This window comes from Lissotriton vulgaris, chromosome 1_1 (genome assembly GCF_964263255.1).
Source record: "Lissotriton vulgaris chromosome 1_1, aLisVul1.2, whole genome shotgun sequence".
Classification (NCBI taxonomy): Eukaryota; Metazoa; Chordata; class Amphibia; order Caudata; family Salamandridae; genus Lissotriton; species Lissotriton vulgaris.
Genome location: NC_141685.1, coordinates 200,543,336 through 200,553,868, shown reverse-complemented (window position 1 = coordinate 200,553,868; position 10,533 = coordinate 200,543,336). Strand labels below are relative to the sequence as shown.

The 10,533-nt window shown below is 49.0% G+C and overlaps 19 non-coding genes across 19 annotated transcripts; 13 read left to right on the top strand and 6 right to left on the bottom strand.

The window, feature by feature from the left end:
- The first annotated feature begins 367 nt into the window (after positions 1-367).
- TRNAN-GUU (transfer RNA asparagine (anticodon GUU)) lies at positions 368-441 on the top strand. Its single transcript has one exon. It is a non-coding gene; the product is annotated as a tRNA-Asn (tRNA).
- Positions 442-669: 228 nt separating this feature from the next.
- Positions 670-741, top strand: TRNAW-CCA (transfer RNA tryptophan (anticodon CCA)). Its single transcript has one exon. It is a non-coding gene; the product is annotated as a tRNA-Trp (tRNA).
- A 71-nt stretch (positions 742-812) lies between these two features.
- TRNAG-GCC (transfer RNA glycine (anticodon GCC)) lies at positions 813-883 on the bottom strand. The gene has a single exon. It is a non-coding gene; the product is annotated as a tRNA-Gly (tRNA).
- Positions 884-2,044: 1,161 nt separating this feature from the next.
- TRNAN-GUU (transfer RNA asparagine (anticodon GUU)) lies at positions 2,045-2,118 on the top strand. Its single transcript has one exon. It is a non-coding gene; the product is annotated as a tRNA-Asn (tRNA).
- Positions 2,119-2,362: 244 nt separating this feature from the next.
- On the top strand, positions 2,363-2,434 carry TRNAW-CCA (transfer RNA tryptophan (anticodon CCA)). The gene has a single exon. It is a non-coding gene; the product is annotated as a tRNA-Trp (tRNA).
- A 71-nt stretch (positions 2,435-2,505) lies between these two features.
- On the bottom strand, positions 2,506-2,576 carry TRNAG-GCC (transfer RNA glycine (anticodon GCC)). The gene has a single exon. It is a non-coding gene; the product is annotated as a tRNA-Gly (tRNA).
- Positions 2,577-3,721: 1,145 nt separating this feature from the next.
- On the top strand, positions 3,722-3,795 carry TRNAN-GUU (transfer RNA asparagine (anticodon GUU)). The gene has a single exon. It is a non-coding gene; the product is annotated as a tRNA-Asn (tRNA).
- Positions 3,796-4,023: 228 nt separating this feature from the next.
- On the top strand, positions 4,024-4,095 carry TRNAW-CCA (transfer RNA tryptophan (anticodon CCA)). Its single transcript has one exon. It is a non-coding gene; the product is annotated as a tRNA-Trp (tRNA).
- Positions 4,096-4,166: 71 nt separating this feature from the next.
- TRNAG-GCC (transfer RNA glycine (anticodon GCC)) lies at positions 4,167-4,237 on the bottom strand. The gene has a single exon. It is a non-coding gene; the product is annotated as a tRNA-Gly (tRNA).
- Positions 4,238-5,398: 1,161 nt separating this feature from the next.
- TRNAN-GUU (transfer RNA asparagine (anticodon GUU)) lies at positions 5,399-5,472 on the top strand. Its single transcript has one exon. It is a non-coding gene; the product is annotated as a tRNA-Asn (tRNA).
- Positions 5,473-5,708: 236 nt separating this feature from the next.
- Positions 5,709-5,780, top strand: TRNAW-CCA (transfer RNA tryptophan (anticodon CCA)). Its single transcript has one exon. It is a non-coding gene; the product is annotated as a tRNA-Trp (tRNA).
- Positions 5,781-5,851: 71 nt separating this feature from the next.
- On the bottom strand, positions 5,852-5,922 carry TRNAG-GCC (transfer RNA glycine (anticodon GCC)). The gene has a single exon. It is a non-coding gene; the product is annotated as a tRNA-Gly (tRNA).
- Positions 5,923-7,083: 1,161 nt separating this feature from the next.
- On the top strand, positions 7,084-7,157 carry TRNAN-GUU (transfer RNA asparagine (anticodon GUU)). The gene has a single exon. It is a non-coding gene; the product is annotated as a tRNA-Asn (tRNA).
- A 236-nt stretch (positions 7,158-7,393) lies between these two features.
- On the top strand, positions 7,394-7,465 carry TRNAW-CCA (transfer RNA tryptophan (anticodon CCA)). Its single transcript has one exon. It is a non-coding gene; the product is annotated as a tRNA-Trp (tRNA).
- Positions 7,466-7,536: 71 nt separating this feature from the next.
- TRNAG-GCC (transfer RNA glycine (anticodon GCC)) lies at positions 7,537-7,607 on the bottom strand. Its single transcript has one exon. It is a non-coding gene; the product is annotated as a tRNA-Gly (tRNA).
- A 1,161-nt stretch (positions 7,608-8,768) lies between these two features.
- TRNAN-GUU (transfer RNA asparagine (anticodon GUU)) lies at positions 8,769-8,842 on the top strand. Its single transcript has one exon. It is a non-coding gene; the product is annotated as a tRNA-Asn (tRNA).
- A 236-nt stretch (positions 8,843-9,078) lies between these two features.
- Positions 9,079-9,150, top strand: TRNAW-CCA (transfer RNA tryptophan (anticodon CCA)). Its single transcript has one exon. It is a non-coding gene; the product is annotated as a tRNA-Trp (tRNA).
- Positions 9,151-9,221: 71 nt separating this feature from the next.
- TRNAG-GCC (transfer RNA glycine (anticodon GCC)) lies at positions 9,222-9,292 on the bottom strand. The gene has a single exon. It is a non-coding gene; the product is annotated as a tRNA-Gly (tRNA).
- Positions 9,293-10,453: 1,161 nt separating this feature from the next.
- TRNAN-GUU (transfer RNA asparagine (anticodon GUU)) lies at positions 10,454-10,527 on the top strand. The gene has a single exon. It is a non-coding gene; the product is annotated as a tRNA-Asn (tRNA).
- Positions 10,528-10,533: the final 6 nt, after the last annotated feature.

The following is a 10,533-nucleotide window of genomic DNA, read 5'->3' as shown; positions in this document are numbered from 1 at the left end:
AGAAAGCACCTGCTCTGGGAAGGAGACTCTGCTCACAGAAAAGACAAGTCCAACATAACACAGTGAAGATGGGATGGGCAAGACACACGCCTCACGGGCTGGTAGCACGCAAACAGAGGAGCAGGGAGCTACGCTAAGCAGGCAAAGAGAAAAGTCATGTATGAGTCTCATGCACTGTGACCGGTAGTAATACTGGCTCTAACACCATTAGACAGTAGTCTACACATCATAAATTACAACAGTAACAAGACACTAAGCAAATGACAAATGCTGTATGGCATAAAGACGCCTTATATAATACAAGCTCCAAGCAGGCGCACACATGTCAAGACATATATTGAGTCTCAGGAAATGTATACAGTCAATAGTCTCTGTGGCGCAATCGGTTAGCGCGTTCGGCTGTTAACCGAAAGGTTGGTGGTTCAAGCCCACCCAGGGACGTTGCCTTTTGTCTGCATGAAACACAGATTTGCTCTTTCCTGCGTGCGATCCTTTCCCTGAATAGTTCAATCCTCAGCGTTCTCACTGCACCTGCAGTCAATTTCAATAATTAGGATAGAAAACAAAAGGCCAAGCCCTGTAATACAACCGTAGGCATATAAGCAGAGGAAAATAAGTCAAAAGGCCCACAGCATTTGTTCATCTGGCATCGAAGGCTGCAAGTGTAAGGACCTCGTGGCGCAACGGTAGCGCGTCTGACTCCAGATCAGAAGGTTGCGTGTTCAAATCACGTCGGGGTCACTGCTTACCATTTTATTCCCCACTGAGTTCATATATATCATTTCGAAAACAAAGTCAAAAGAAAGCAACCTTGCATTGGCCGGGAATCGAACCCGGGCCTCCTGCGTGGCAGGCGAGAATTCTACCACTGAACCACCAATGCTTCACATGGTGTGTTCACAGCAAGAGCTCTGTCCAAGACAGTGGTCAGGTTCACACACTTAAATTGTACACATATGAACAAAGTGTGCGCAGCAGACATGATAACGCCAACGTTTCACATGATGAAGGCAAGAATCAGATGCAGGAGACTATAAGTAATAATGTCTTTGCATTTGCTGAGGTCACTGGCTTGGTACTAGAGTTGTGGTTATCAGGGCATGATGGCAGGCTGCTCCTGACAGAAGTGGCTCACAGAATGCACCCGCCAGATCACCAGCACTATTGTGTTTCAGATCATGTCACTGAACTCTCCTCCTGGAAAATCCTTCCCACTGGCTTTGCCAGATTCTGTGTCCTCCCCAAAATGCTGGGGTGAAACGGGCAGAGTTCTGCGCCCTGCGCCCCTTTACGCGTCCCTAACGCCATCCCAACGCGCCCTGGTCGGGCACAGCCCTGGTCGGGCTTAGATCACTGGAGCCTCTGGAGATCAAGAACTCCGGAAGCCTAGGGTCAGGCCTATTGCAGAGGCATCTTGTGCCTGGCCATTCCGGGATTGTTGTGTTTCAGGGCCTAGCCATCAATACTCCTGGGATTTCTTTCCATGAGAACCCTCATGTCCCTGTCCTCCCACAATCCCGAGCTTTTATGTAAAATAAAGTGTGCTCTGTGGGCCTTCCCCTATGTGCTCTCTGCCTAATCTCTTTCTCCCAAGCTGAGCTCTGCAGGTAAATGTATCTATCTGACTGAGGGGCTAGGGAGGGCCTTTCCCAGCAGTCTTACAAGCCAAGAGTTCAGAGAAAGCACCTGCTCTGGGAAGGAGACTCTGCTCACAGAGAAGACAAGTCCAACATAACACAGTGAAGATGGGATGGGCAAGACACACGCCTCACGGGCTGGTAGCACGCAAACAGAGGAGCAGGGAGCTACGCTAAGCAGGCAAAGAGAAAAGTCATGTATGAGTCTCATGCACTGTGACCGGTAGTAATACTGGCTCTAACACCATTAGACAGTAGTCTACACATCATAAATTACAACAGTAACAAGACACTAAGCAAATGACAAATGCTGTATGGCATAAAGACGCCTTATATAATACAAGCTCCAGGCAGGCGCACACATGTCAAGACATATATTGAGTCTCAGGAAATGTATACAGTCAATAGTCTCTGTGGCGCAATCGGTTAGTGCGTTCGGCTGTTAACCGAAAGGTTGGTGGTTCAAGCCCACCCAGGGACGTAGCCTTTTGTCTGCATGAAACACAGATACGTACCTTTGCTCTTTCCTGCGTGCGATCCTTTCCCTGAATAGTTCAATCCTCAGCGTTCTCACTGCACCTGCAGTCAATTTCAATAATTAGGATAGAAAACAAAAGGCCAAGCCCTGTAATACAACCGTAGGCATATAAGCAGAGGAAAATAAGTCAAAAGGCCCACAGGCCCACAGCATTTGATCATCTGGCATCGAAGGCTGCAAGTGTAAGGACCTCGTGGCGCAACGGTAGCGCGTCTGACTCCAGATCAGAAGGTTGCGTGTTCAAATCACGTCGGGGTCACTGCTTACTGTTTTATTCCCCACTGAGTTCATATATATCATTTCGAAAACAAAGTCAAAAGAAAGCAACCTTGCATTGGCCGGGAATCGAACCCGGGCCTCCCGCGTGGCAGGCGAGAATTCTACCACTGAACCACCAATGCTTCACATGGTGTGTTCACAGCAAGAGCTCTGTCCAAGACAGTGGTCAGGTTCACACACTTAAATTGTACACATATGAACAAAGTGTGCGCAGCAGACATGATAACGCCAACGTTTCACATGATGATGGCAAGAATCAGATGCAGGAGACTATAAGTAATAATGTCTTTGCATTTGCTGAGGTCACTGGCTTGGTACTAGAGTTGTGGTTATCAGGGCATGATGGCAGGCTGCTCCTGACAGAAGTGGCTCACAGAATGCACCCGCCAGATCACCAGCACTATTGTGTTTCAGATCATGTCACTGAACTCTCCTCCTGGAAAATCCTTCCCACTGGCTTTGCCAGATTCTGTGTCCTCCCCAAAATGCTGGGGTGAAACGGGCAGAGTTCTGCGCCCTGCGCCCCTTTACGCGTCCCTAATGCCATCCCAACGCGCCCTGGTCGGGCTTAGATCACTGGAGCCTCTGGAGATCAAGAACTCCGGAAGCCTAGGGTCAGGCCTATTGCAGAGGCATCTTGTGCCTGGCCATTCCGGGATTGTTGTGTTTCAGGGCCTAGCCATCAATACTCCTGGGATTTCTTTCCAGGAGAACCCTCATGTCCCTGTCCTCCCACAAGCCCGAGCTTTTATGTAAAATAAAGTGTGCTCTGTGGGCCTTCCCCTATGTGCTCTCTGCCTAATCTCTTTCTCCCAAGCTGAGCTCTGCAGGTAAATGTATCTATCTGACTGAGGGGCTAGGGAGGGCCTTTCCCAGCAGTCTTACAAGCCAAGAGTTCAGAGAAAGCACCTGCTCTGGGAAGGAGACTCTGCTCACAGAAAAGACAAGTCCAACATAACACAGTGAAGATGGGATGGGCAAGACACACGCCTCACGGGCTGGTAGCACGCAAACAGAGGAGCAGGGAGCTACGCTAAGTAGGCAAAGAGAAAAGTCATGTATGAGTCTCATGCACTGTGACCGGTAGTAATACTGGCTCTAACACCATTAGACAGTAGTCTACACATCATAAATTACAACAGTAACAAGACACTAAGCAAATGACAAATGCTGTATGGCATAAAGACGCCTTATATAATACAAGCTCCAAGCAGGCGCACACATGTCAAGACATATATTGAGTCTCAGGAAATGTATACAGTCAATAGTCTCTGTGGCGCAATCGGTTAGCGCGTTCGGCTGTTAACCGAAAGGTTGGTGGTTCAAGCCCACCCAGGGACGTTGCCTTTTGTCTGCATGAAACACAGATTTGCTCTTTCCTGCGTGCGATCCTTTCCCTGAATAGTTCAATCCTCAGCGTTCTCACTGCACCTGCAGTCAATTTCAATAATTAGGATAGAAAACAAAAGGCCAAGCCCTGTAATACAACCGTAGGCATATAAGCAGAGGAAAATAAGTCAAAAGGCCCACAGCATTTGTTCATCTGGCATCGAAGGCTGCAAGTGTAAGGACCTCGTGGCGCAACGGTAGCGCGTCTGACTCCAGATCAGAAGGTTGCGTGTTCAAATCACGTCGGGGTCACTGCTTACCATTTTATTCCCCACTGAGTTCAGATATATCATTTCGAAAACAAAGTCAAAAGAAAGCAACCTTGCATTGGCCGGGAATCGAACCCGGGCCTCCCGCGTGGCAGGCGAGAATTCTACCACTGAACCACCAATGCTTCACATGGTGTGTTCACAGCAAGAGCTCTGTCCAAGACAGTGGTCAGGTTCACACACTTAAAGTGTACACATATGAACAAAGTGTGCGCAGCAGACATGATAACGCCAACGTTTCACATGATGATGTCAAGAATCAGATGCAGGAGACTATAAGTAATAATGTCTTTGCATTTGCTGAGGTCACTGGCTTGGTACTAGAGTTGTGGTTATCAGGGCATGATGGCAGGCTGCTCCTGACAGAAGTGGCTCACAGAATGCACCCACCAGATCACCAGCACTGTTGTGTTTCAGATCATGTCACTGAACTCTCCTCCTGGAAAATCCTTCCCACTGGCTTTGCCAGATTCTGTGTCCTCCCCAAAATGCTGGGGTGAAACGGGCAGAGTTCTGCGCCCTGCGCCCCTTTACGCGTCCCTAACGCCATCCCAACGCGCCCTGGTCGGGCACAGCCCTGGTCGGGCTTAGATCACTGGAGCCTCTGGAGATCAAGAACTCCGGAAGCCTAGGGTCAGGCCTATTGCAGAGGCATCTTGTGCCTGGCCATTCCGGGATTGTTGTGTTTCAGGGCCTAGCCATCAATACTCCTGGGATTTCTTTCCATGAGAACCCTCATGCCCCTGTCCTCCCACAAGCCCGAGCTTTTATGTAAAATAAAGTGTGCTCTGTGGGCCTTCCCCTATGTGCTCTCTGCCTAATCTCTTTCTCCCAAGCTGAGCTCTGCAGGTAAATGTATCTATCTGACTGAGGGGCTAGGGAGGGCCTTTCCCAGCAGTCTTACAAGCCAAGAGTTCAGAGAAAGCACCTGCTCTGGGAAGGAGACTCTGCTCACAGAGAAGACAAGTCCAACATAACACAGTGAAGATGGGATGGGCAAGACACACGCCTCACGGGCTGGTAGCACGCAAACAGAGGAGCAGGGAGCTACGCTAAGCAGGCAAAGAGAAAAGTCATGTATGAGTCTCATTCACTGTGACCGGTAGTAATACTGGCTCTAACACCATTAGACAGTAGTCTACACATCATAAATTACAACAGTAACAAGACACTAAGCAAATGACAAATGCTGTATGGCATAAAGACGCCTTATATAATACAAGCTCCAGGCAGGCGCACACATGTCAAGACATATATTGAGTCTCAGGAAATGTATACAGTCAATAGTCTCTGTGGCGCAATCGGTTAGCGTGTTCGGCTGTTAACCGAAAGGTTGGTGGTTCACGCCCACCCAGGGACGTAGCCTTTTTTCTGCATGAAACACAGATACGTACCTTTGCTCTTTCCTGCGTGCGATCCTTTCCCTGAATAGTTCAATCCTCAGCGTTCTCACTGCACCTGCAGTCAATTTCAATAATTAGGATAGAAAACAAAAGGCCAAGCCCTGTAATACAACCGTAGGCATATAAGCAGAGGAAAATAAGTCAAAAGGCCCACAGCATTTGTTCATCTGGCATCGAAGGCTGCAAGTGTAAGGACCTCGTGGCCCAACGGTAGCGCGTCTGACTCCAGATCAGAAGGTTGCGTGTTCAAATCACGTCGGGGTCACTGCTTACCATTTTATTCCCCACTGAGTTCATATATATCATTTCGAAAACAAAGTCAAAAGAAAGCAACCTTGCATTGGCCGGGAATCGAACCCGGGCCTCCCGCGTGGCAGGCGAGAATTCTACCACTGAACCACCAATGCTTCACATGGTGTGTTCACAGCAAGAGCTCTGTCCAAGACAGTGGTCAGGTTCACACACTTAAATTGTACACATATGAACAAAGTGTGCGCAGCAGACATGATAACGCCAACGTTTCACATGATGATGGCAAGAATCAGATGCAGGAGACTATAAGTAATAATGTCTTTGCATTTGCTGAGGTCACTGGCTTGGTACTAGAGTTGTGGTTATCAGGGCATGATGGCAGGCTGCTCCTGACAGAAGTGGCTCACAGAATGCACCCGCCAGATCACCAGCACTATTGTGTTTCAGATCATGTCACTGAACTCTCCTCCTGGAAAATCCTTCCCACTGGCTTTGCCAGATTCTGTGTCCTCCCCAAAATGCTGGGGTGAAACGGGCAGAGTTCTGCGCCCTGCGCCCCTTTACGCGTCCCTAACGCCATCCCAACGCGCCCTGGTCGGGCACAGCCCTGGTCGGGCTTAGATCACTGGAGCCTCTGGAGATCAAGAACTCCGGAAGCCTAGGGTCAGGCCTATTGCAGAGGCATCTTGTGCCTGGCCATTCCGGGATTGTTGTGTTTCAGGGCCTAGCCATCAATACTCCTGGGATTTCTTTCCATGAGAACCCTCATGTCCCTGTCCTCCCACAAGCCCGAGCTTTTATGTAAAATAAAGTGTGCTCTGTGGGCCTTCCCCTATGTGCTCTCTGCCTAATCTCTTTCTCCCAAGCTGAGCTCTGCAGGTAAATGTATCTATCTGACTGAGGGGCTAGGGAGGGCCTTTCCCAGCAGTCTTACAAGCCAAGAGTTCAGAGAAAGCACCTGCTCTGGGAAGGAGACTCTGCTCACAGAGAAGACAAGTCCAACATAACACAGTGAAGATGGGATGGGCAAGACACACGCCTCACGGGCTGGTAGCACGCAAACAGAGGAGCAGGGAGCTACGCTAAGCAGGCAAAGAGAAAAGTCATGTATGAGTCTCATGCACTGTGACCGGTAGTAATACTGGCTCTAACACCATTAGACAGTAGTCTACACATCATAAATTACAACAGTAACAAGACACTAAGCAAATGACAAATGCTGTATGGCATAAAGACGCCTTATATAATACAAGCTCCAGGCAGGCGCACACATGTCAAGACATATATTGAGTCTCAGGAAATGTATACAGTCAATAGTCTCTGTGGCGCAATCGGTTAGCGCGTTCGGCTGTTAACCGAAAGGTTGGTGGTTCAAGCCCACCCAGGGACGTAGCCTTTTGTCTGCATGAAACACAGATACGTACCTTTGCTCTTTCCTGCGTGCGATCCTTTCCCTGAATAGTTCAATCCTCAGCGTTCTCACTGCACCTGCAGTCAATTTCAATAATTAGGATAGAAAACAACAGGCCAAGCCCTGTAATACAACCGTAGGCATATAAGCAGAGGAAAATAAGTCAAAAGGCCCACAGCATTTGTTCATCTGGCATCAAAGGCTGCAAGTGTAAGGACCTCGTGGCGCAACGGTAGCGCGTCTGACTCCAGATCAGAAGGTTGCGTGTTCAAATCACGTCGGGGGCACTGCTTACCATTTTATTCCCCACTGAGTTAATATATATCATTTCGAAAACAAAGTCAAAAGAAAGCAACCTTGCATTGGCCGGGAATCGAACCCGGGCCTCCCGCGTGGCAGGCGAGAATTCTACCACTGAACCACCAATGCTTCACATGGTGTGTTCATAGGCAGAGCTCTGTCTAAGACAGTGGTCAGGTTCACACACTTAAATTGTACACATATGAACAAAGTGTGCGCAGCAGACATGATAACGCCAACGTTTCACATGATGATGGCAAGAATCAGATGCAGGAGACTATAAGTAATAATGTCTTTGCATTTGCTGAGGTCACTGGCTTGGTACTAGAGTTGTGGTTATCAGGGCATGATGGCAGGCTGCTCCTGACAGAAGTGGCTCACAGAATGCACCCGCCAGATCACCAGCACTATTGTGTTTCAGATCATGTCACTGAACTCTCCTCCTGGAAAATCCTTCCCACTGGCTTTGCCAGATTCTGTGTCCTCCCCAAAATGCTGGGGTGAAACGGGCAGAGTTCTGCGCCCTGCGCCCCTTTACGCGTCCCTAACGCGCTCCCATCGCGCCCTGGTCGGGCACAGCCCTGGTCGGGCTTAGATCACTGGAGCCTCTGGAAATCAAGAACTCCGGAAGCCTAGGGTCAGGCCTATTGCAGAGGCATCTTGTGCCTGGCCATTCCGGGATTGTTGTGTTTCAGGGCCTAGCCATCAATACTCCTGGGATTTCTTTCCATGAGAACCCTCATGTCCCTGTCCTCCCACAAGCCCGAGCTTTTATGTAAAATAAAGTGTGCTCTGTGGGCCTTCCCCTATGTGCTCTCTGCCTAATCTCTTTCTCCCAAGCTGAGCTCTGCAGGTAAATGTATCTATCTGACTGAGGGGCTAGGGAGGGCCTTTCCCAGCAGTCTTACAAGCCAAGAGTTCAGAGAAAGCACCTGCTCTGGGAAGGAGACTCTGCTCACAGAGAAGACAAGTCCAACATAACACAGTGAAGATGGGATGGGCAAGACACACGCCTCACGGACTGGTAGCACGCAAACAGAGGAGCAGGGAGCTACGCTAAGCAGGCAAAGAGAAAAGTCATGAATGAGTCTCATGCACTGTGACCGGTAGTAATACTGGCTCTAACACCATTAGACAGTAGTCTACACATCATAAATTACAACAGTAACAAGACACTAAGCAAATGACAAATGCTGTATGGCATAAAGACGCCTTATATAATACAAGCTCCAGGCAGGCGCACACATGTCAAGACATATATTGAGTCTCAGGAAATGTATACAGTCAATAGTCTCTGTGGCGCAATCGGTTAGCGCGTTTGGCTGTTAACCGAAAGGTTGGTGGTTCAAGCCCACCCAGGGACGTAGCCTTTTGTCTGCATGAAACACAGATACGTACCTTTGCTCTTTCCTGCGTGCGATCCTTTCCCTGAATAGTTCAATCCTCAGCGTTCTCACTGCACCTGCAGTCAATTTCAATAATTAGGATAGAAAACAAAAGGCCAAGCCCTGTAATACAACCGTAGGCATATAAGCAGAGGAAAATAAGTCAAAAGGCCCACAGCATTTGTTCATCTGGCATCAAAGGCTGCAAGTGTAAGGACCTCGTGGCGCAACGGTAGCGCGTCTGACTCCAGATCAGAAGGTTGCGTGTTCAAATCACGTCGGGGTCACTGCTTACCATTTTATTCCCCACTGAGTTCATATATATCATTTCGAAAACAAAGTCAAAAGAAAGCAACCTTGCATTGGCCGGGAATCGAACCCGGGCCTCCCGCGTGGCAGGCGAGAATTCTACCACTGAACCACCAATGCTTCACATGGTGTGTTTACAGCAAGAGCTCTGTCCAAGACAGTGGTCAGGTTCACACACTTAAATTGTACACATATGAACAAAGTGTGCGCAGCAGACATGATAACGCCAACGTTTCACATGATGATGGCAAGAATCAGATGCAGGAGACTATAAGTAATAATGTCTTTGCATTTGCTGAGGTCACTGGCTTGGTACTAGAGTTGTGGTTATCAGGGCATGATGGCAGGCTGCTCCTGACAGAAGTGGCTCACAGAATGCACCCGCCAGATCACCAGCACTATTGTGTTTCAGATCATGTCACTGAACTCTCCTCCTGGAAAATCCTTCCCACTGGCTTTGCCAGATTCTGTGTCCTCCCCAAAATGCTGGGGTGAAACGGGCAGAGTTCTGCGCCCTGCGCCCCTTTACGCGTCCCTAACGCCATCCCAACGCGCCCTGGTCGGGCACAGCCCTGGTCGGGCTTAGATCACTGGAGCCTCTGGAGATCAAGAACTCCGGAAGCCTAGGGTCAGGCCTATTGCAGAGGCATCTTGTGCCTGGCCATTCCGGGATTGTTGTGTTTCAGGGCCTAGCCATCAATACTCCTGGGATTTCTTTCCATGAGAACCCTCATGTCCCTGTCCTCCCACAAGCCCGAGCTTTTATGTAAAATAAAGTGTGCTCTGTGGGCCTTCCCCTATGTGCTCTCTGCCTAATCTCTTTCTCCCAAGCTGAGCTCTGCAGGTAAATGTATCTATCTGACTGAGGGGCTAGGGAGGGCCTTTCCCAGCAGTCTTACAAGCCAAGAGTTCAGAGAAAGCACCTGCTCTGGGAAGGAGACTCTGCTCACAGAGAAGACAAGTCCAACATAACACAGTGAAGATGGGATGGGCAAGACACACGCCTCACGGGCTGGTAGCACGCAAACAGAGGAGCAGGGAGCTACGCTAAGCAGGCAAAGAGAAAAGTCATGTATGAGTCTCATGCACTGTGACCGGTAGTAATACTGGCTCTAACACCATTAGACAGTAGTCTACACATCATAAATTACAACAGTAACAAGACACTAAGCAAATGACAAATGCTGTATGGCATAAAGACGCCTTATATAATACAAGCTCCAGGCAGGCGCACACATGTCAAGACATATATTGAGTCTCAGGAAATGTATACAGTCAATAGTCTCTGTGGCGCAATCGGTTAGCGCGTTCGGCTGTTAACCGAAAGGTTGGTGGTTCAAGCCCACCCAGGGACGTAGCCT